General features: G+C 38.8%; 1 protein-coding gene across 1 annotated transcript in view; it reads right to left on the bottom strand.

The window, feature by feature from the left end:
• Window positions 1-207: 207 nt before the first annotated feature.
• LOC149124544 (uncharacterized) overlaps window positions 208-23,754 on the bottom strand; it is a 657,427-nt gene continuing 633,880 nt past the window's right edge. Inside the window, exon 4 of the transcript XR_016212826.1 lies at window positions 208-278. The gene's annotated coding sequence lies outside the window, so the exon portion shown is untranslated. The remainder of the gene's footprint in view (window positions 279-23,754) is intronic.

Raw genomic sequence — 23,754 nt, 5'->3', positions numbered from 1 at the left:
CTAAAGCTAAGATTCTCTCTGTATGGCTTGTCTGTCTTTGACGTCATTGCCCTGAAGAATAATCCATAGTATTCACACTTAGATCCATGGTGCTGTGACTTGCTGTACTTTACAGTATCTACTCCGCAAGAACAGAAATTCAAGCAGCAGTTGGCATGTCTGGTATTCAGCTATCAAACAAGCAGTACCTGTTTCATTAGTGTTGTTCCAGTTGGGAGATGCGAAGGCTGAGCTGTTTGAGTGTCTTGCTTACATTTTCAAAATGAGCTCCTGAAGACCTGATTACAGAAAACAAGAATTTAATTAGATTCTATAGTCTCAACAGTCACAGCAAAAGAACTACAGACTGAAAGACCCTCAACAGTTCGTTGATTTTAGAGCCTTCGCATAGGTTTCTACAGCTAAACTGAGACAGGGCCTTGAGTTAAACTCCACGAATGTTTCCTGGGAGAAGAGCTAGTCAGTCTCCAAAAAACTAAAATCATGCCTGTCCATTTCTGATTACTTTGCACAGGTGGTATTACAAAATAATGTTAGTCTTGTAGCAATAACACTTTATCAGTTTAGCACTAGCAGAATGCTTTTAGAGAAAAATGCCAAAATTAATATTAATTCTATGAAAACTAGTATTCTATATTTAAATTTGGAGCCAAAAAAGTAATTTGAATAAATTGGGTTTTTTGAATTATGAAACAGACATCTGCATGTCTAAAGATTACTGTATTGAGAAAAGAGGAAGGTCTCATCGACTTTTTCTTTACATGCTAATGCAACAGAGATGGAACCAAATGGTGTTTTCTATTTTATATCTTAGCCTGCATCGTTCTGATTCTCCAAGTGGGTAGATGTTTTTGCTCTATAAGCTTATTTTGTGACAAATTCAAAGAAGAAAACAGTAAAACTGTCAGATATTTTCAAACCTTAAATAGAAATTGTTATTGAAATAATTTAAATCATTTAAAATTTCTAAAGAACAACAAAATAGATTCCACATCTCCTTGCTTCTCACATGAGATCTGAGGATTACTGAATCGGCATTATATGGGAGCTTTTAGGAAGGCAGAATCCATCAGAATCTGCATGTGAACCAGGGTCACCAGGGATTAGAATGTACAGCAAAGACTTAGAAGCACCTCTATGATGGCCTTTGATAAGACCACTGGAAAATGTAATCATAGAAATTGCAACTTTACTAGGAGTAGAAGTCTAGAAATGAGACTTCATCAAGGAAATATCGTTGTAGCTTAAGAATGGTCAAATTTGGGATCTCTTCGTAAAAACAACATGGCTGAGTTAAATTGTACGTAAGAGGAAAAGTGATTTCTATGGTAATCCAGGTTTCCTAGGTGTTTAAAATTAGGAAATTGAAAGGTAATCAGTACTGTTGCTAGGGTACAATCACAATGGATGAAATCCTTTGCCAAATGGCAAGAAAATGAGTGGCTACAATTTGGCATCAAACTGAGATTCCTGCTGCTTTTTTAAAGGTTAACACATGAGGTACTTGCTAACAATTTTGAGATTGCTTGAGACTTGATAAAACATAAAAAAATAATTTCAGTGTCTGAGTGAATATTGGTGCCCTAAATGTCCATGTTTACAGCACAAGGGTCAGAGTCTTTTGACATAAAGCTAATTTACAGAGACTGAGAACTCACAATGATGGTATCTTGAACATTCAGAAATAATGATTTGAATAGAAAACATCCCTGAAATAGGCAATTCATGGTCATTAAAACGTCACTTGTATTTTAAAAATTAACATTTCTGCAAATAAAGATTTAATCATGGCCGGCGCCGTGGTTCACTAGGCTAATCCTCCGCCTGTGGCGCCAGCACACTGGTTTCTAGTCCCGGTCGGGGTGCCGGATTCTGTCCCGGTTGCCCCTCTTCCAGGCCAGCTCTCTGTTGTGGCCAGGGAGTGCAGTGGAGGATGGCCCAAGTGCTTGGGTCCTGCACCCCATGGGAGACCAGGAGAAGCACCTGGCTCCTGCCTTTGGATCAGCGCGGTGCGCCGGCAGCAGTGCGCCGGCCGCGGCGGCCATTGGAGGGTGAACCAACGGCAAAAGGAAGACCTTTCTCTCTGTCTCTCTCTCTCACTGTCCACTCTGCCTGCCAAAAAAAAAAAAAAAAAAAAAAAAAAAAGATTTAATCATACTAAGACTGAAACCACACATTTAACTGTTACAGTATATCAATTTGACTTCCAGCTGAAAGTCACAGATGTAAAAAATTCTTAGTTCCAAACATTTAAGCTAAGCAATTCTCTGAGTTATTCTAGACACTAAACACATCCAAAAGTTAAAGCAGTAGGAAAAGGAATGCATTCTCTTCCCCACGTGGAAGGGATGTTTCTCTAAAATACACAGCTTCTCCCAAAGATGCTTTGGTGCGACTATTTTGAGTGGCTGAAAAGACAAAAGGTTGTGTGTAGCGTTGTATTTTGAGTGTCCTCAGAGGATCTGATCTCCCTTTAAAGCAAGAAATCTTGGCGTTTGCCTTGGCCTCTCACCATTCCCTAAACATGTTTTAAAATGGGCAATATCAGTTTCCTTAAATCTGAATTCTGTCTTTGAAATTTAGTTTGGCAAGAGTCTATGATTTCCATCCACCTCTTAAAAATCGTCATTTAACCCTTAATCGTGCCTATCAAAATCTTACTCTTCGTGGCACATTTCTATTTGTTTCCTATCTGAGTGATATATACTTAAAGGAATAATTTTACCACAGACTCCTTGAGGCAGTCACTGACTTAAACTCAAAATGACTTTCCACTGAGGATTAGAATCACTGTAGCCAGAGAATAACTGCGGCACGTCACTGACCAGGGTTTTTAATACCAAATAACTGAATCTTACAACTGGCCAAGAGAGGAAGATGGAAGTTGAGTAAGAACCTTGGGCATCCCCACAGAGACACCAGTTAGAACTCGTGTAACCAGTCACCTCCACAAGAGCTCAGGAAACCAGGTTAGAGCACAAAGTAGCTGGATTTAGTATAAAAAGAAGAAAAGAGGCATCAAAGAAAGCAAAGGAGACAGCTCCCTGTTTCATCCCTCCCCCAAGCAGGACAGCCTGGAGAAAGACGATTTGCCTCCCATTGGGAGGAGGAAGACTGAATGTGGTCCAGAGCTTAGACTGAAATTTAGTACCAGTTCTACTATCATAAAAACCAGCGCCAGATGGGCCCCCAAGGTCCCTCCCACAGGCCTGACCCAGAGACAGTGTTTTTACTCTAGAGCTAAGTGATCGGAGGACTGTCTGCTCTCCCCCAGAAAGGACGCAGAGCAGCACTCCAGTCATTGGATAGCATGGTAGGAAAGGGAATTTGGGACTCTACCTCCTAACTCATAGTAGGGGGCTGCTGTGAGAACCAGTACCTGATAAAATCAAGTCCTTTACTCCCAGGAGCGTGCTCACTGATAGTCTCTAGACCTGCCTGGCACAGGTGGAGACCTATTCCTTAGTGGGGCAGTTTCATTTCAGTATTTATCAATGCCAACCTCACAGCCCTGGTGTGTACCCTTGAGACTGTGATATGTAGCTATGACAAATCTTGGTACCCTGCTAGGTGGACCAAGTGCTGACTTTATCACCTTTCCTTCATCCTTGAGCAGACAGCAAGGAACCGCAAGAGTCCTGAGACTCAGTGCTGAATCTGAAAACCCAGCGTGGGACAGATCATAAGCATCACTGCCCCCAAATCGGTAGCCATGATGAACCTCAAAAACCGTCCCAGTGACAAGCAGCGTCACTTGGCTTCATTCGACAGACTTACATTACAGCACCACTTGTGGCTGGTTGCAGAAGCCTCAGGCTGTGCGTCCATCTCAGCAGCAGACAGACAATATAACAGATTTGGCTTTCATGCAGTCTCCATGCTGAGCTGATCTTGGGGGTCTTTGGACTCCAGTTATGATCTAACATTGTGGCATTGGTGGCCAAAGGATTGGCTGCCTGGGGCTGCCGTGACACCAGGGGAGGCCTGTAGGGACAGATTATCCCTCTCTGGTCCGTTCTGAAGACCATGCTACCTGCAGATTTGGAACAAATCTGAGCTCAGGGTATCACTGAGGCAGTAACAGCTCACAAGCAGTGGACTGTGGCAAACCTCAGCTTAGAGCACCACCTAGTGCTGATATGGCCAAGGAGGCCACAAGTTCCAACAGAATAAGGGGACTGCTTAGAATTTCCGGAAGTATAGCTACGAACAAAGCCAGATTATGATGGCTGGAAAAAAGAACCTCATCTTTCAATGCATGGGTCACATCCTGCATCCACAAATATCAAGAACTCACAGGGAACCATGACCTCACTAGTCAACAAAATAAGGTTTCAGAAAGAACCACCTCAGACCTGACACTGTTAAATATTCAGATGAAACAATTAAAAATATCTTTTAAGAAAATTCAGTGGACTTCAGATGAATACAGAAAGACTAGACAGACAGATGTAAGTAACTTTAAAAATCAAACAAATCCTTCAACTGAGAAGTACACTAAGTGAAAGTAAAAGCAAAACAGAAGGTATCAGTAGCAAAATATGGTTCCAACAGAAGAGTCAGTGATCTTAGGGACAGACTATTTGGAAATACACATTTGGAACAGAAAAAAAAATGATATAGAGGAATGAAGAAAGCTTATGGGAATTTTGGTACAGTGTGCAAAGAACAAACGTGTAGCTAATTGTGATTTGAGGGGGACTTGAGAATCCCAAAGGGATAGAAAGTACATTCAAAGAGATAATAGAAAATTAGTCAAATCTAGAGAAAGTTACAACTGTCCAGGTACTGAAAGGTCACCAGTTAGATTCAACTTAACCAAATCTATCCCAAGACATACTGTATAACCAAGTTCTCCATGGTTAAGGTAAACAGAATATTCTCAAAGCTGCAAGAGGAAAAACATCAGTAACACATAAAGGGGTTCCAGTTCGCCTGCCTGCAGACTTCTCAGCATAAGCACCACAGCCCAGGAGGGATTAGGATGAGACTTTCACAATCCTGAAAGGAGAGACTTCCAGCCAAGAACACTGTACACAGCAAAGCTATCCTTCAGATACGAGGAAGAGATAAAGACATTCCTAAACAAAAACGGAGAGAAGTTTTCACCACCAGGGTTGTCTTAGAAGAAATGCTAAAGGTAGTTCTTTAAACTGAAATAGATGAACAAGTAAGAAGAAAATATCAGAAGGTAGAAAACTCACCAGCAAGAGCAGCCAGATAGAAAAATTCAGAATGCTCTAATATATCAAACATGGTATAGAAACCATTCATATCATCAGACTGAAGATTTAAAAGTAGAATAATTTAAAAATAAAATTCTAAATAAATTTTAATAAAAATGTAAAAATAACTACATCAATATGTTAAGAGAAAAGAGTTATAGAAAAACGTCAAATGGGGCACCAACAGTTTAAAAATGTGGAGAGGAACTGAGGACAAATGTAGAGCTCTTTACTTGCATTTCTTACTCTTTTCATTTCTTTTTCCACCTTTATAATCGGTCACCCTGCTATTGTCACAAAATAGTATGCACAGTATAATAAAAATATTTTTTGTAAGTCTCATGGTAGCCAAAAAGCAAAAATCTTTAATAAGCTCACTAAAAATAAGAGGGAAATAATCATAGCACAGTACCAGGAAAAACTACTTACCCATAAAGGAAGATCATAATGGAGTGAGAAAGGAATTACAATGAAACTAGGAAATAATTATGGAAATAGTGGTAGGAAGACCTTACCTATCAATAATTACATTAAATGTGTATTAAATTATCTAATTAAAAGACATAGTAATCAAATGTGTAAAAAAGAAAGCCTTGATTATATGCTGCTTATAAGAAATTTACTTCACCTCTAGGACACACATAGACTTGAAAGTGAAAAGAAAGAATAAGCTATTCCATGCAAATGAAAACCAAAAGAAAACAGGAGTAGTCACACTTAGATAAAACAGATTTTAAATCAAAAGCAGTGAAAGGTGATAGGAAGATTACTGTATAATGATAAAGAGTTCAATCCATCAAGAGGGGAAAAGAAAATCTTGTAAATATGCATCGATCTAATTTCTCAGTATACAAATACATAAAACAAATATTAGTATACCTTAAGAAAAATATAAACTCCAATACAATATCAGGGGACTTTAACAACTTGCTCTCAGAATTGAATATATCATCCAGAGATAAAAATCAAGAAAAAAGTCAGTTAAATTGCATTTTACATCAATTGGACCTAAAAGAACATTCCATCCAATAGCTGCAAAAATAGGCAATCGAGATTTAATCAAACAAGAAAGCCTGTGTAGAGCAAAGGAAACAATCAAACAAATTAACAGACAAATAACAACTGGGAAAATATCTGACAAAGAGTTAATAATCAGAATATATAAGGAATTCAAGCAACTCAATGGCAAAAAAGTAAATAGTAGAATTTCAAATGAGCAATAGAATCATGCAGATATTTCTCAAAGACATACAAATGACCAGCAGATGCATGAAATGATGCTTAACGTCACTAATCAAGGTAATGAGATAACAATCTACTGCCACTAAAATGGCTACTAACAAAAAGATAACCAGGATGTAGAGAAATGTGAGGATGTACAGAAAAGGGAACTCCTAGATATTGGTGGAATGAATATAAATTAGTACTGAAAAACAGTATGATGATTCCTCAAAAAATTAAAAATAGAATACAACATGCTCTAGCAATCTCACTACCAGCTATATACACAAAGAAGAAATGAAATCAGTACACGCTAAAAAGATATCTGTACTTTATATAACTATTCATAATAGCCAAGACATGGGACACTTCTTTTTTTTTTGTAAGATTTTATTTATTTGAAAGGTAGAGTTATAGACAGTGAGAGGGAGAGACAGAGAGAAAGGTCTTCCATCCGCTGGTTCACTCCCCAGATGACCACAACGGCCGGAGCTGTGCCGATCTGAAGCCAGGAGCCAGGTGCTTCTTCCTGGTCTCCCATGTGACTGCAGGGGCCCAAGCACTTGGGCCATCCTCCACTGCTTTCCCAGGCCACATCAGAAAGCTGGATTAGAAGAGGAGCAGCCGGGACTAAAACTGGTGCCCATATGGGATGCTGGCGCTGCAGGAGGAGGATTAACCTACTGTGCCATGGCGCTAGCCCCAACATGGAACATTTCTAATTTCACATATACCAAGAAAATTTTGTAATAACTACTTTTAAGATCCTCAAGACTTAAGTGTTATCTCTTTCAGAGGTATCCAATAACACTCACATCCCTCAGATTATTTCCTCTTTTGACATAAATTTCTGTCTTGTTCATCTGTGCATTTGTATTACAGTATCTTGTGGATTGTACATGACGCTTATTGACAAATATCTGCAAGACGTTGTACTCGATCTCCCAGTGTCCAGCATCCTGTATTCCAGCTGTTGGATCATTGCAATGTATTCAGGCTCCCAATACCTGGCTCATGATTCTAGGTTCTTTGGATCCTGAAATGAGTACTATAGTATCCAAATTTTGATTACCTGAGATTGGTAATTTAGGAGAGCACTTGCTTCTTTTTCACCTTCCTGGTGAGGTAGTAATCCTACTTTGACTTTTATCTAAGTTATAGCATGCACTTGAATCAGTTTTAGCCTTGAACCTTGTTACTGAAAGCGCATTTCTGCACAAACTGTTTCTTGGATAACTGTTCCTGACTGTACTTTTATCTCTACCAGTGGCCAAGTCCTCTACTTACCCTGGTCTGAAAAAACTTCTTCCTGGTCCCCATCCTGACAGAACACCTAATCCAGTCTCCACTGCAGTTACCAAAGACTCTATCTTTACCAGGTGTCAGTCAGCGTCATAGGCTTCTTTGGCTGACTATTCTGAAAAGTATTTGAAGTAGATGATAAAAGAAAGTACTGTCCCATATGTGTCACGTGTGGTATGACAGCCACAGTCCATTTTGTTCAATTAAGTGAACTTTTACAAAGCTACTTTGGTAGAGTAGATGTCTTCTAGGCTGGGGATTGGTACAATAGGAAGTGGAGGAGATTGAAAGATGAACAACACACAGTACTTGTCTTGAATGGGGTCCACAGCATCAATCAGAAGGGAGTCACATCCCAGATCTGCCACTTTCATGTGCTCTTGTCTGAGCCATTTACGTTGGCCAGCCATTAGTTTTTTCATTCATCAAATAGAGGATGATTAATTCTACCCAACCAGTATATTTGAGAGTCTATAGTATAGTGTACACATTACATGTTTAATAAACAGTTGCAAAAAGCTCACTAAATTTCTTCTCTTCCTCAATTATTAACCTCTGTTTTAAGTAATTTAACACTATTTTATCTGCTTGTACATTTTATTTGCTTGTACATTTCTCAAGTCTTATCTAACCTGGATGAACATCAGAATTACCTGGGAAGCTTCTCAGGTATGTACCCTGAAGTTTCCTGTTGAATTAGTCTGGGGTGGAAATGAAGATGAATAATTCAATAGTATTCAAAAGCTCTCAGATCATTCGAATATGAACTATCTTGATAATTTCACTTTATGCCTTCCTTCTTTCCTACCAAGATTAAATTCACCTGTATACTCTGCAATCAGGATCTTTTTTCATCACTTTTCCCCTAAGTCAGGGAAGTTATGGCAAATGTGTTTCTCACAATGAAGATGCCATGTTCTAGGATGGAAAATTTGGATAGTTACCATCAAGTACAACCAGACTCTGCAGTCTAGAAACACTTTCTCACTTCTAGATGACTGAAATTTCAGTGTCTAGAAAATTTCTATGTATTTATCTAGCATTGTGACTGTGGAAAAATCATGAGCTGATATTCTTGAACTATTCTCAGAAACAGCTTTAAGGAATAAGGAATAAGGGTTCCCTTGGCACTTTGGAAGATCTTTCTCTTTCCTTCTCTCTCTCAATACTTCTGCCTTTCAAATAAATAAGTACAATAAATAAGTACATAAATCTTTTTTAAAGAACTTCTTTGAATCATCATCCTGTTCTCATCATCAGTTCCTTTAGTTTGGATGAAACTACCACCATTTCTGACTCCAGGCAGAGACATGGCACAACCAGAATCCTCTCCAGGATTTCTTCTGGAGTCATTGTGAAAGTACACTCTTACTCTAGATGGCTTGCTGCAGGATGATCCAAGCCTTATAGTTAGCATTGGCTTCTATTCCATTGCATGGGAAATTGTTGTAAAAGAAAAATAAGTATCCAGAAACAAACTTAGGAGATAGAAAAAATTGTAGTGTCCTGATGCCAGCAGTCTCTTATTCTATTCTCACAAAATTTCCACACCACTCACATGAAATATTTTGTTTTGGATTTCTTTATTAAATAGAAGTCAGATGACTTTAACAATTCCTTTCAATTGTGAAAGCCTAGGCTTTGATTGCAATGTCTAACTAGCTAGCCAATCAGTTGGTAACTAAAGTAGGAATCCCTTACTCCACACCAAAGAGGGTTTGAAAAACTCAGTACTAGTACTAAGTTTCCAAAATTAATCACAGAAATGGTTCATAAAAGTTCTTTGTGGCTTAGCAGTAATTGAAATCAGTCCAGCTTATCTCCAACCTAATTTTTAGTCCAGATTGGAAAGTAGGTGGATAAAGAAATAAACACCCTTCACACCTTTGCATGGTTTCTCAAAAACTATCTCACTAATTTCTCCAAAACACAAGACTATATCTGCAGCACTACTTGGCAGAGAGAGAGAAGTGTCAAGGGAAAGTGTGTTGAATAATGAAATAACAGCCATCTGTTTAAAGTGGGCTTGGCAGTCCCATCCAATAAAGGGAGCTCTTATTTCCTGTGCCAAAAACTTATCCCAGCAATGCACAGTGGACTCAGAAGTATTGTGACTTTATCCCACACATTAAAAGGGATCTATACACTGTCAGGTCTTCTGTATGCACACATCCTTCTGTAACATAGTTAAGCTTAACTCAACTCTTCATGTTGGACTTTTTGCGGACTGATTGTAAATGTACTTGGCTTAATGAATTAACTGCACTTCACAGAATGCAAGTAGAAAATTAACTCCATTATTTCCCAACATGACTCCTTTTCTCCCCCAACTCATATCACATTCCCTTTCTCTAACACTCTAGATGAAGTCTCTGCCAATTTCTGTAGCTTCCCTTGTCAGCATTAGATGATGAATCATTTAACCAGTCTAATAATCACATGATAATTAAGCATGTTCCCCTTAAATCTTCTTTCTTCCGTCAGTTGTGTTTGGGATCAAAGGGCATATTGAAATTTCCATATTTTCCCAACTAACTCTTCTACTGCATCTAGACACTCTAGAGTCTGAAGTGGGAAACAAATGTAACACAATGCAGAATCGTTTACTTGACTGAGAAAATTATTATCAAGCCTGGTGTCCTCAGCATATGCAGGATTGCAAGTGGCCAGGCTTGTTCTTATTGGTTGTTTTATGCATTCCTCTTGGTGATCCTTTACCTGCATACATCTTAATGCAAGTGATGATTTCTGTAGCTGGATACTCATAATTACATTCTCAGTCTCTGTTTTCCCATGGTCCACCTGCTGTAGGAATCACCTTTTTTTACTGGCATTCCTTTTAATTGGATTTTTTTTTCACAATGACCAGTCTGGTTTCCATACACTGGGTCTGCAGTTGGTGTACATAAAACTTGTACTTTCAATTGTCCCACCAAGTTGTGCTATCAGAAGAGCTCTTGCTTTTGGATATTTCAGGTATAAGTCAGATATCAGGTACTGATGTCCCATAAATGCTAGAACACACCAAATCAAGTTCATTAAGAGGTGCTATTGACCTCCTTCCACACCAACTCTAATGATTTGGCTTGGATGAAAGTAGAATAAACTGTACCAACTTCATGGGCATGTGAGGGAAGTTGGAGAAACATAATACAAACACTCACCAAATCCTTTAAATCTACTACTGAATTCTTTACTTCTTGTCTGTGGTTTAGAAATAGGTTTGAAAGAACGCTGGATAAATCAATTTGGGACTTCCCTCTTTGTTAGACTTGTAGACTTGTCAGTCTTGTCTATCCTTGAGGTATAGACACTTCAATTTTTTTTTTTATCTTTTATTTAATGAATATAAATTTCCAAAGTACGACTTATGGATTACAATGGCTTCCCCCCCATACCGTCCCTCCCACCCACAACCCTCCCCTTTCCCACTCCCTCTCCCCTTCCATTCACATCAAGATTCATTTTCGATTATCTTAATATACAGAAGATCAGCTTAGTATACATTAAGTAAGGATTTCAACAGTTTGCTCCCACACAGAAACATAAAGTGAAAAATAATAGATGATTTTTTTTAAATGATGATGAAATCAGATCAGACCTATTGTCATGTTTAATCCCAGTGAGAGTCAAGTTGGGAATTGATAATTTCTTTCTTTTTTTTTTTTTTACAGAAGATCAGTTTAGTATGCATTAAGTAAAGATTTCAACCGTTTGCACCCCCATAGAAACACAAAGTGAAATATACTATTTGAGTACTCGTTATAGCATTAAGCCTCAATGTACAGCACATTAAGGACAGAGATCCTACATGAGGAGTAAGTGCACCGTGACTCCTGTTGTTGACTTTACAAATTGACACTCCTGTTTATGGCATCAGTAATCTCCCTATGCACCAGTCATGAGTTTCCAAGGCTATGGAAGCCCCTTGAGTTCTCCGACTCTTATCTTGTTTAGACAAGGTCATAGTCAAAGTGGAGGTTCTCTCCTCCCTTCAGAGAAAGGTACCTCCTTCTTTGAAGACCTGTTCTTTCCACTGGGATCTCACTCACAGAGATCTTTTTGCCAGAGAGACACTTCAATTTGTAATACTCACAAAATTGGTACTGATTGTTCTCAAAATTTGGACACACAAGCTTCCTTTTGTTGTTGTTAATAAGATAAATGTTTTCACATTTTCTTGGAGCATTTAGTCCTTTAACAATTGCTGTAAGTAACTAGTGTATTTGGTTTTTGCATTAGTCTTATTTTCAGGTGCTATAATAAAACACCTGAAGTTGTATACTTATAAATGAAACAGTTTTATTTAGCTCACAGTTTGGAGGTACAAGGGCATCATATAACATCTCCTTGGCTCTGGTGAGGGCCCACTGGGCTATAGAATCATGAAAAATGGCATCATGCTGAATGATAACATGGCAGGAATATGTGTGAGAAGGAAAGATCACATGGTGAGACAGAAAGCCAGAGAGTGGGAGGGGTCTCTTTTGCTCTTTTATAGCAATACTTTCTCATTGGAACTAACTTATATCTTGCTCCTTTATGAGTTCCAAATAGAAGTACATTAATCCCTTCCGAGGACAGCAACCCCAATGAATTAATTTCCTTGCACAAATCTCTACCTCATAAAAGTTTCTCCACCTCCCAGTATAGCCATATTGGGGACCAAGCATACTACACTTGAAACCATGGAGAGCCACTTAAATGACATCCAAACTGTAACAGGTTTAAACTTATCATTTCAGTTAAAAGCTGTTATGTGTGGTACACACCCACCATCTTTCTTGTTCTATAATTTCAGCATGTTTTTTCAGGTCTGAGCAATTTTTATTTTTTAAATTTCTTTCTCTACTATTTAATGTATGGATTTTTATATTATTTTTAAAGAATTTATTTATTTATTTGAAAGGCAGAATTAGAGAGAGGGAGAGACAGAGAGAGAGAAAGATATCTCCCATCTGCTGGTTTACTCCCCAAATGGCTTCAATGGCCAGAACTGGAGCAGATGGAAGCCAGGAGCAAGAAGCTCCTGGGTATCCCATGTAGGTACTGGGTCCCAGGCACTTGGGACATTTCTGCTGCTTTCCCAGGTGCATGAGCAGGCAGCTGGATCAGAAGTGGAACAGCTGGAACTTGAATCTGCACCTATATGGGATGCCAGTATCACAGTTGATGGCTTTACCTGTTATGCCACAATATCACATCAACAGTTTAAAAAATGTACTCATATTTTGCATCTCAAGAAATGAACATGTGGAAAAATTTTGGTAAGGAGAGGGAAAGTGACATCCTTTTCAAAATAAAATATTTGATAAGCAAATGGATTCGTAAAATCCATTACCTAATTTAATTAGAACATCTAGGAATCTGAAATAGGAATAAAATCATGTTTATTTACTATGGTTGGCATTTCATTTGCCAATAATGATATTAAATGCCATTTTTGTATCAGTAAAGTGTGGCACCATAAGGCTTGTCTATTTAGCAACTCAAAAATAGGAGGTAGGACCGGTGTTGTGGCATAGCAGATAAAGCCACTGCCTGCAGTGCCAACATCCCATATAGGCCCGTTTCTAGTTCTGGCTGCTCCGCTTCAGATCCAGCCCCCCGCTAGTGTGCCTGGAAAAGCAGTGGAAGAAGGCCCAAGTCTTTGGTTCCCTGCACCCACATGGGAGACCCAGAAGAAGTTACAGATTCCTGGCTTCGGATCAGCCCAGCTCCAGCTGTTGCGGCCATATGGGAAATGAACCAGCAGATGGAAGACCTCTCTCTCTCTCTCTCTCTCTGACTCTGCCTCTATAACTCTACCTTTTAAATAAATACATTTTAAAAAAATACCAGAATGTGGGTCTTAGCTATTAGGCAACATCCACTACCTCAAAAATTGTTTTTTATTGTCTAGTTTGCTGAGAGCCTGGGTGTTCAGGAGCTACTTGCAATTCCAGCTCTGAGAATTAAGGCTATGCCTTAATATACTAGTTGTTCACTGCCTGTGGGTCTCAATGTAAACTGAAGGCAAGCACTAATGAGAGGAGGCCATTGAGATACAGATTATATGGAAAGTACTCAACCAAGACACGAATGAGATGTGAATGAATGAGTACTGAGTAGAGAACAGAAGTCTGCATTGTTAAACAGAAAAGTCAGAGAAGCACAAAAATAGAGACTTAGATGTTTCAGGAACTAAAGCTAAAATAAATGTAGGGAAGAAGCTCAAAGACCTAGAAATAAATAATGCAGGACTCTCATACTGTATGTTCACTGCCTTTGTATCATTCTTAACTGACTTGTGTTTCTGGCAAATAGAATAAATTTAGTGTGTTAAAGAAGAATGAAAAAAATATCTTTGTGTTTCTGGCCCAATGTGTAAAATGATTAGAAGCTGTTGCTCTTGTCCTCATCATAAGAAAATAGGTGAAAACACTGAAAATCAATAGATCCTCTTAGATCCACCAGAGAATTGAGGTCATGAAGCAGAGCCCTGTCTCAAAACTGGAGATACACTGAGGTGAGAGTCACAGCTTACTTTTAGCAGATGCCTGGAATAAAAGTCCATAGCTAAGGTCCATATGAGTAGGAACACTTAAAATGTAATTTATAAAACATCATGCGGAATAGTTCAAGAGAAAAAACTTCCAGGGCATCCAGTTTTAAGAAACCCTCATACTTTTGAGTGTTTTAACCTGCAAATGCCTTATCAGATCCTCTCTGTGAAGATCTGAGAAAAATATCCTCTTGTTTCCAGCAAGAGGTGAGAAAATTTAACCATTCTAAAATATGCCTACAGTTCTCTGTTATCTTCAACAAGGCCTATCATTAAGAAAACTACTTTACCAGGGTGAGATCAACCAGTTTTGCCAAGGTCTAACTAATGTAGGGCGAGGGAAATATCCAATTCAGCATCATTGAAAAATTGACCATGGTTCCTTGCCCTTTGCACCTTACCACCATATTGTTAGAGCTCCTATATAATAACAGGACATTAAAGCTAAAATAATGGCAAGTCCTAGGCCTTCCTTAAGCAGTATCTAGGAAAACATAAGACACAACATTGGAGAAAAAAACAAGTATACCAGAGGAAATTTTAGACTCTGACAACACAGAGAAAGCAAATAAGAAACACAATTTCTCTCCTAGCTAGAAAAATATAGAGCACACTAAAAGCTTATATACCTCAGTTTCTTCTACCTGATAGAATGTGCTGTACTTCCAGCAAAAAAATTATGACATACTAATATAAAAAAATAAAAAAAAAAAAAATCCTGGAAAGACAACCACAGCATAAGACCTAAATTCAGATATGGCAGAGATCTGGTAGTTAGCAGACCAAAAATTTAAAATAAGTATGATTAATGTGCTAAGGATTCCAATAGAAAATTAGACAACATATAAAAACAGATGGGTGATGTAAATAGACCAAAACTTCAAAAAAGAATCAAATGGAAATTCTAGAATTCAAAATCAGTGTAAGAGAAACGGAGAATACCTTTGATGGCCTCATCAGTGGACAGGATCATGGACATTGAGCATGACTGAAGAAAGAAACAGAGAGCTTGAATGTATGGCAATAGGAAATTCAAAACTGAAATGTAGAAGGAAAAATGATAAAAAAGGAAAAGCATTATCTAAGCATTGTGAAACAATTACAAAAGGCACCACAAATGCATAACAGGAATATCAAAAAGAGAAGACAGAGACTGAAAAATATTAGGGTGATAATGACTAAGAATTTTCCAGCATTCATGACAAATCCAGAAAACTCAGAGAGCACCAGCAGGATATTTATCAGAAAATCTACTTCTAGTCATATTATATTCAAACTGCAGAAAATCAAAGACACAGAAAAAAATACTGAACTCTATCAGAGGATAAAAGCTAAAGAGAAGGGGCCGGTGCCACGGCTCACTTGATTAATCCTCTGCCTGTGGCCCCAGCATCCCATATGGGCACCGTTTCTAGTCCTGGTTGCTCCTCTTCCAGTCCAACTCTCTGCTGTGGCCTGGGATAACAGTGGAGGATGGCCCAAGTCCTTGGGCTCCTGCACCTGCGTGGGAGACCCAGAGGAAGCACCTGGCTCCTGGTTTTGGATTGGTGCAGCTCCAGCCGTTGCGCCCATTTGGAGAGTCAACCAACGGAAAGAAGACTTTTCTCTCTGTCTCTCTCTCTCACTGTCTGTAACTCTACCTGTCAAATAAAAAAATAAAATCTTTAAATAAAAAAAAGAAAAACCTAAAGAGGAATAGGGTAAGAATCACATTAAGGGCCGGCGCTGCGGCTCAATAGGCTAATCCTCTGCCTAGCGGCGCCAGCACTCCGGGTTCTAGTCCTGGTCGGGGTGCCGGATTCTGTCCCGGTTTCCCCTCTTCCAGGCCAGCTCTCTGCTGTGGCCAGGGAGTGCAGTGGAGGATGGCCCAAGTCCTTTGGCCCTGCACCCCATGGGAGACCAGGAGAAGCACCTGGCTCCTGCCTTCGGATGAGCGCAATGCGCCAGCCGCGGCGGCCATTGGAGGGTGAACCAATGGCAAAGGAAGACCTTTCTCTCTGTCTCTCTCTCTCACTGTCCACTCTGCCTGTCAAAAAAAAAAAAAAAAAAAAAAAGAATCACATTAAGCTTCTCAGAAATCAGGCATGAAAGAAGAGAATAGAGTGAAACAGTTGAAGTGTTGGGAGATTAAAAAAAAATCTAACAACCTAGAGTATTATCTAGTAGAATTATTCTTCTAAAACAAAAGAGAAATAAAGACCTTTTCATACAATAAAATTGAGTGAATTTGTCACTGGCAGACTGCCTTAAAAGAAATGTTTCAAAAATTCTTCAGGATAAGGGAAAATGATATAGATCTGAATTCAGGTTTACGTAAAGAAAGCAGGTAAAATAAAGACCTCTGTTTTTCTTATTTGCAGTTGTTCTCACAGATAATAGTTTGTTCAAAAGAATAATAGCAATAATGCATTAAGTGGTCTTGACTTAGGAATAAGTGAAATGAATGACATCAGTGTCGCAAACAATGAGAGGGAGAAACTGGGAATACAGATGCGCCTTTACTTGCATTAGGGATACATCTCATAAGCCCATCATAAGTTGAAAATGTCCCCAGTTAATACCTTGCTACACCTAAGCTACAGAACAGCATGTCTTAGCAACACAGTACACTGGAGAGTGCTGGGGATTTGCCCTTGTGATCGAGTCACTGAATAGGAACTGTGGCTCCAGGTGCTGTAGAGCATCATGAGAGGGTTTTGTATCATATATCAGCTGCCTGGGGAAACACAAGATTAAAAATTCAAAATTGAGTTTCTAATGAATGTGTATCACTCTTGCACCATTGCAAAGTAAGAAATAAACCAAATCATCACAAGTTGCGGACCAGCTTTGCTCTGTTACAATGTGACCCGTGAAATGATATGGTGCTATTTGAATGAGTGCTTCCATTAGCTTTAAGTAGATACTGTAAACTCAATGGAAACCACTAAAAACATGTAAAGAATGATTTATATGGAAAGAAGATACAACAAAATTGTATAAAATATTCAATTAAAACCTTAAAAGACAGAAAAGAGTAGAATATGAAAGAAAAGAAGACAGAGGGAAAGAAGGATAAGTGAAAGGATGGAAGGGAGGAATACAAAATGAAGGAGGGAAGGAAGGGCAGGCAGTAAGTAGTGAATGGTGAAATATACTACAGGTATTAATCCATACATATAAACAATAGCTCGAACAACAATGCTCTAAATATATTAAACACAGACTATCAAAGTAGATAAAAATGAAGATCTAGCTACATTCTATGAGAAATCTATTTTAAATATAAAGCTACAGATAGATAAAAAGTAATGCAACTGAGAAAAAGATATTTTGCCAACACTCATCCAAAGAAATTTGTAGTAGCAATATTAATTTAAGATAGCCAACATCAGAGGATGGGAAATTATCAAGGATTAAGAAGGGCATTTGATAATATGGCCAACTGTTCAATGGCCATTGTTCAAGAAGATATAACAATCTTTAATGTATGTGTGTCTAAAAACAGATATTTTTTAACAGTGAGCCAAATACTGATAGAACTATAAGGAGAGAAACATGAATTATTATTTTTTAAAATATTTATTTATTTTACTCGAAAGTCAGAGTTACACAGAGAGAGGAGAGGCACAGAGAGAACGAGAGAGAGGTCTTCCACCTATTGGTTCACTCCCTAATTGGCCGCAACGGCCGGAGCTTGGCCAATCTGAAGCTAGGAGCCAGGAGCTTCCTCTGGGTCTCCCATGTGGGTGCAGAGGCCCAAGGACTTGAGCCATCTTCCACTGCTTTGCCAGGCCATAGGAGAGAGCTGGATTGGAAGTGGAGCAGCTGGGACTCAAACAAGTGCCCACATGGGATGCTGGCACTGCAGGTAGCGGCTCTACGTGCTACGCCACAGCACCGGCCCCTGACTTCAGTATTGTAACTGGAGATTTTAACATCCCTCTGTGAGTAGCTGACTACTGAGATGATTTTTACCACTTAACTATTCTCCCAGTACAGATCTTACTGTTCTTTGTTGGAGAGGTGGTGAAGGAGGAGATGTAAGGTTCAGATGCAGCTGACAGACACTCAGTAAGGACACAGTGGATGTAACAATGCTACCAGCAATGATCTGAATCTAATTAACATCTAACAACAGCTAAAATACACATCCCTCTCATGCTCATGTAAAACATTCACCAAAACAGACCAAATTCCAGGTCATAAAAATACAGTCTAACAATCAATATGTGGTTAATGCAGCCAAAACAGAATTTAGAGGAAAATGTATAGTACTGAGTGCTGATATCAGAACAAAAGAGATATCTGCAAGCAATCATAAGCTTCTAGATTACAAAGTAGATGAATGCTTAGCACAGGAGGCATTAGAAAATGGCAGGAGATGTCTTCATCACCATCCCCATCACCGTTGTTACCACCACCGACCTCATCCTCATCACAACACTCCCATCATCCTCATTCTCATCATCACTACAATCAAATGCACATCGATGAACAATATTGAGCTTATGAAGATAAAGGAAGCCAGGTAAGATAAAAAGACTAATTGTGGAGTCCACAGAGAAGCTTCCTCTTTGCTAGAGAACCTGATCAAACACCACCTTCTTCAAGATGCATGGGTGAAACTTTGCTGACACTGATGGCTTACCTTCCCCTGATTCCCTCTTTTGTGATGCTTGTGCCATATAGTGACCTAGAGATGAGAAATTTCATTTCTCCAGCTTGTTTGATAATATTCTAAAACATTAATTTATGGAAGGTTTGTAGTAGGAAAGAGAGGCTAGCATTATATGCGCTGTGGAAAACAGTATGAAATTTCTTTTTAGACATTTCTGCTCTATCCGGATCTATCTTAGCAGCACTGTCCACACAGTTTTGCTGTCTTATTGCCTAACATTCCTATTCCCCTGCCTTTTCTCTTACTCCTTCAAGATTCCATTCATAAACTTCAAATTCCTTTCTCACTGTTATACTGTCATTCAGTTTTACATGACTATGCTTCCTAAAACTTGTATAACAGACATTTTAACCTGAGCTTAAAAAAATTCAGTTTTTCAGGACAGGATATTTCATACTGCTTTTCAGACATTCTCTTACCTAGCCTTGGACAGAAGCCTAGGCTACTCCCACAACCTAGGGATTTCAGGTATTTTACAGTTTGCTATTTTATTAGTATTTAATCATAGGTGTGTTGGATGCTCTGTGTGTCCAGAAATCTGAGGAGACCTCGGTAATCCCTAATGGAAATCTTGTCCCTGAGGTTTTGTGATAGGCTGATGTCTCATTCACTGCCTGCTTACGACTCTCCACATGGTTCTGTGTCCCTTACGTCCATCCTGGAAGGTTCTCCTCATTCCTCTGAGCAGTTCTCAAGGGCGAAGTCCTTTGAAAGTGACCCAAAGTCCCAAATGTTCTCCTGGGTTCAGATATGACACAAAGGAAACATAAGCCTCCAGTGAGGACTGACCTGAGCTCTGCGGTAACAGACTCTTCCAGCCGGCAACTTGTAGACAAGTGTCACCTCCTCCCAGTGCTTAGGTGAGAGAGACGTTACAACATGTTAACAAGAGTCTCTCTAAAGAAATTCTCTTCTCTAGCCGGCGCCGTGGCTCAATAGGCTAATCCTCCACCTTGCGGCGCCGGCACACCGGGTTCTAGTCCCGGTTGGGGCGCCGGATTCTGTCCCGGTTGCCCCTCTTCCAGGCCAGCTCTCTGCTGTGGCCCGGGAGTGCAGTGGAGGATGGCCCAGGTGCTTGGGCCCTGCACCCCATGGGAGACCAGGAAAAGCACCTGGATCCTGGCTCCTGCCAGGATCAGCGCGGTGCGCCGGCTGCAGCGGCGGCCATTGGAGGGTGAACCAACGGCAAAGGAAGACCTTTCTCTCTCTATCTCTCTCTCTCACTGTCCACTCTGCCTGTCAAAAAAAAAAAAAAAAAAAAAAAAAAAGAAATTCTCTTCTCCAATACATCATCACCAGTCACATCCTTTTCTATCTGTCCTAGAGGTGGCACTGGCCTATGAAGTATCAGTTTGGATTTGGTATCCAAAGCTACCACAAGAGGATACTTCTCATTGTAATATCATTTTGTAACATTTGTAACATTTTGTAATATTTGCATATAGAAATCTATCAAGGTTCTCAGTAAAATTTAGGATTATAGATAGCAGTTATGTTCTTTGCATATATAGCAATTTAATGCACTGAGTTTCTATTTTTAAAGACATTATCTTGTACACTTCTTGTACTTTATGTTAAATTATTTGTTCTTTGGAGGCATGCTCAAGAAATATAACCAAGTGAAAGGGTTGGGGAGGTAATTAAAGTGTGGTAAATTCTCAAAGAAAGATGTTTCTCTAATGCTGGCCATACGGGTAGGACAGAGCCTCTCTCACATTGTCAATTTCCCCTAGATCTATTTTCTAATGTTTACAAGTATAAATAATACTTCTATGTACATATGGTATCTTATAAGGATAGGCATTCTTTAAAAGATTCACTGTAAAAAAATCGATGTAAACTAAAGAATTCAAGGCTCCATTAAAAACAACGACCTCAAAGTTTTTATAAAACATCTTCAGTCTGATTTCATTTGTATTATAAAACTTGAACTTCATAAGCCACGAGTGGTATAAATGCATTAGAAGCTAGGTTGCCAATTAACATCTTTTTGGCTGTGCAGAGATAACCAAGCATAAAAAAAGTTAAACAAATTTGACTTTAATGTAATTATGCTGGAGACTAATTTAATCAGATATTTATTGGATTTCCCCATGGATCCTCTGAAGCAGCAGAATTAATATTGTTTCCCTAAATATTCACCAGAGCCAAACCTTCCATGGAAATAAGCATAGGAGGACTCTTGCAAAGCTCTTTTGAACATCATTTCTCTGCATATTATCACCCTCTGCAACCTTAAAACTTTTTGCTGGCAATTGTGTTATTCGAGTTAAGTACACTGGCTGTTGATGCCAGGTTGACCAGTTAGTGTTGAGACTGCATTACAGTAATTGCCTGCCTGATAGTTCAGAGAATCCCCTAATGATCCTAGTGAGATTAGGGAAACGGAATGTAATAGCAGGTGTGCCCAAGGGTGTCAGAGAAATATGTCATCAAGTTAAGAAGAGCCTTTAGCATTACAAGTGGAAGCTTCGCTCCAATCTGTTTTACTACATACATTGCCTTTTCGGCCCTTTAGAATATTTTTCCTCACTTAGAAATATGAACAGGAGTGCTTGAATGGTAAAAATTTGTGACCATTTTCTTTCTCAGCATCTCATATGTGTTAGCGTTCACAGAGTAAACACGATTGCAGTGGAAGGGAGGAAAATAGAAAAATACTTGTCAAGAGCACTAAACTATTATGTATTGTTTGGTTTTTAGCAACAATCGAGATCATTCGAGTCTCTGAAAGTTAGTGCTAAATCTTCATTTGAATTATTTCAAGTTCAGTACCAAATCCAGTGGATCTTAAGCTGTATAGAATGGATTCTTCCCTTGAGCAAGATTTTATTCACTTTTGACATGTTTTTTAAGTACATTATAGACATCACATTCCCCTTTTATTTTCCGTCCAGGTTTCAGGGGAAAAACATGATAAATGTTGCTACTGAATTCAGTGTTGCCATCCGCAGATACCTCACACTAAGTGGTTAGGGGGTATGGAGACGAATGGCTATGGCTTCCCATTCATTTGTTATGCTTTAGTACAACAGATAATGGGTGTTGCCTTGCCTTTGCCTTTCTAAAAAAAAAAAAAAAAAAAAAAAACAACAGGGGGAAGGAAGATTGGGAGGCCGATGAATTGAAATGTCTAGGAATCACATTTGGAAGGAGTTAAAATATAAGTGGGAGACTTTTTCATTTTTGCAGATTATTTTAAAACTCTTATTCAGTAAAGGAAATGGCTTTTTAAAATATGTTTGAGTTTCTAACACAGATTGATATAGGCTACTGAGTGAGACAAACAGGAGAGCAAAGATTAAGAAACAATGATTTAGTTGCTGCAAATAAGTTCTCACTTTTCTCCCATGATATCATTGTCCATCTTGTGGCCTGACATCCTTGTTTACCATTTCATTTTGTACATGTTCATGCCAGTTTTTGAGAAAATGATGTGTGATATGGCCAATTTTCATGCTTTTATGGGGAGGAGAAACTGTAAATTATTCCACAAAGACATAAACATTTCTTTGAGAAACAGAAATAGACTTCAGTACATTTTTCTATGGTTTACAAGATGACTGAAATGTATTTTTCTAAATAGTGTTTTGAATTTATACTTATTACATCTGTTTGTTACACAGTTCTTAGGAATTCTGAGAAAATCTTGATTTACCTAAGTTAAACAGCAGTACGAAAAACATTCATTTTCTGTTTCCCCAAACCCTCCTCCCCTTGGAAAAAAAATTCCTTTCTCAGTTTCTCCACCCTCTATTCCTGTTTTCCTATGGAACAGCAGCTGTGTTTAGCTTGATGAATTTCAATAAGATATAACAGATGTTGGAGAGACCTCTGTTAATAATAATAAAAAAATGAAACAACCTATCCGGAATTTCTGTTCTCCATACATAGTTTCAAATTTAACCATTTATAATTCAATGATACCATGTAAAAAGGATGTGCAAATTCCAAACAAGGAAGGCTCCTGATGTCCTATCAAAGGGAATAGAAACACTTGGGAAGAGGGGAAGGCTACAACGGCAAAATACTTTGGATATGAAATATCAGTAAATTCACTCCATATATTTCCATAAAGCAATGTACTGAATCAGCAAGTGTGTCATTCATGGATAATGAGGAGGTATTTATGTTTAAACCTAAGGTTGCTTGAAAAATATGTTGTAGATTGAGTTGTGCAGGCTGGGAAATTGGCCCAGAGCAACTCTATTTTTTACAAGCTGTAATTGTGTGCCGGGCTAATTCCCTATCCAGTGTCTCACATCCAGAGCCAGATGCTCTTTTAGGACCAGCCTAACCCTCCCCATTTGCAGCTTTACCATTGAAGAGTGGAAAAAACCCAACATTTCAGAAATCCCTACTAGGGGTTAAGCATTAGAACAACACAATACTTATTTTTTCTTTTGATTGTTATTTATATCTCTGCCAGAGTAAACTGACTCTGAGAGAGTATCTTAGCTTGTTTAGGTTTGGGTTGTATAACAAAACACCTTAGATTGGCCAAATTATAGATAACAGACACTTATTTCCCAAAGTCTTTGAAACTAAAGTACAAGATCAGGGCACCAGCAGGTTGAGTGAGTGTCTGGGGAGAGCTCACTCTGCTTCACAGATGGCATTCCCTTGCTCCTCACCTGGCCAAAGGGGTGGACATTGTGTCCTCATGAAGCAGAAAGGACAGACAGCTGCCTTGCACATGTTATAAAGTCACTAGCCACACGACTTAGATTACGTCATTATCATTTAAGAGGCCTATGTCTTGATGATATGACCTTGGTGATTAAGTTTCTACATTTGAATTT

This window comes from Oryctolagus cuniculus, chromosome 9 (assembly GCF_051225735.1).
Source record: "Oryctolagus cuniculus isolate XC-2025 breed Fujian yellow rabbit chromosome 9, ASM5122573v1, whole genome shotgun sequence".
Lineage (NCBI taxonomy): Eukaryota > Metazoa > Chordata > Mammalia > Lagomorpha > Leporidae > Oryctolagus > Oryctolagus cuniculus.
This window is presented reverse-complemented; position numbering and strand designations above follow the sequence as displayed.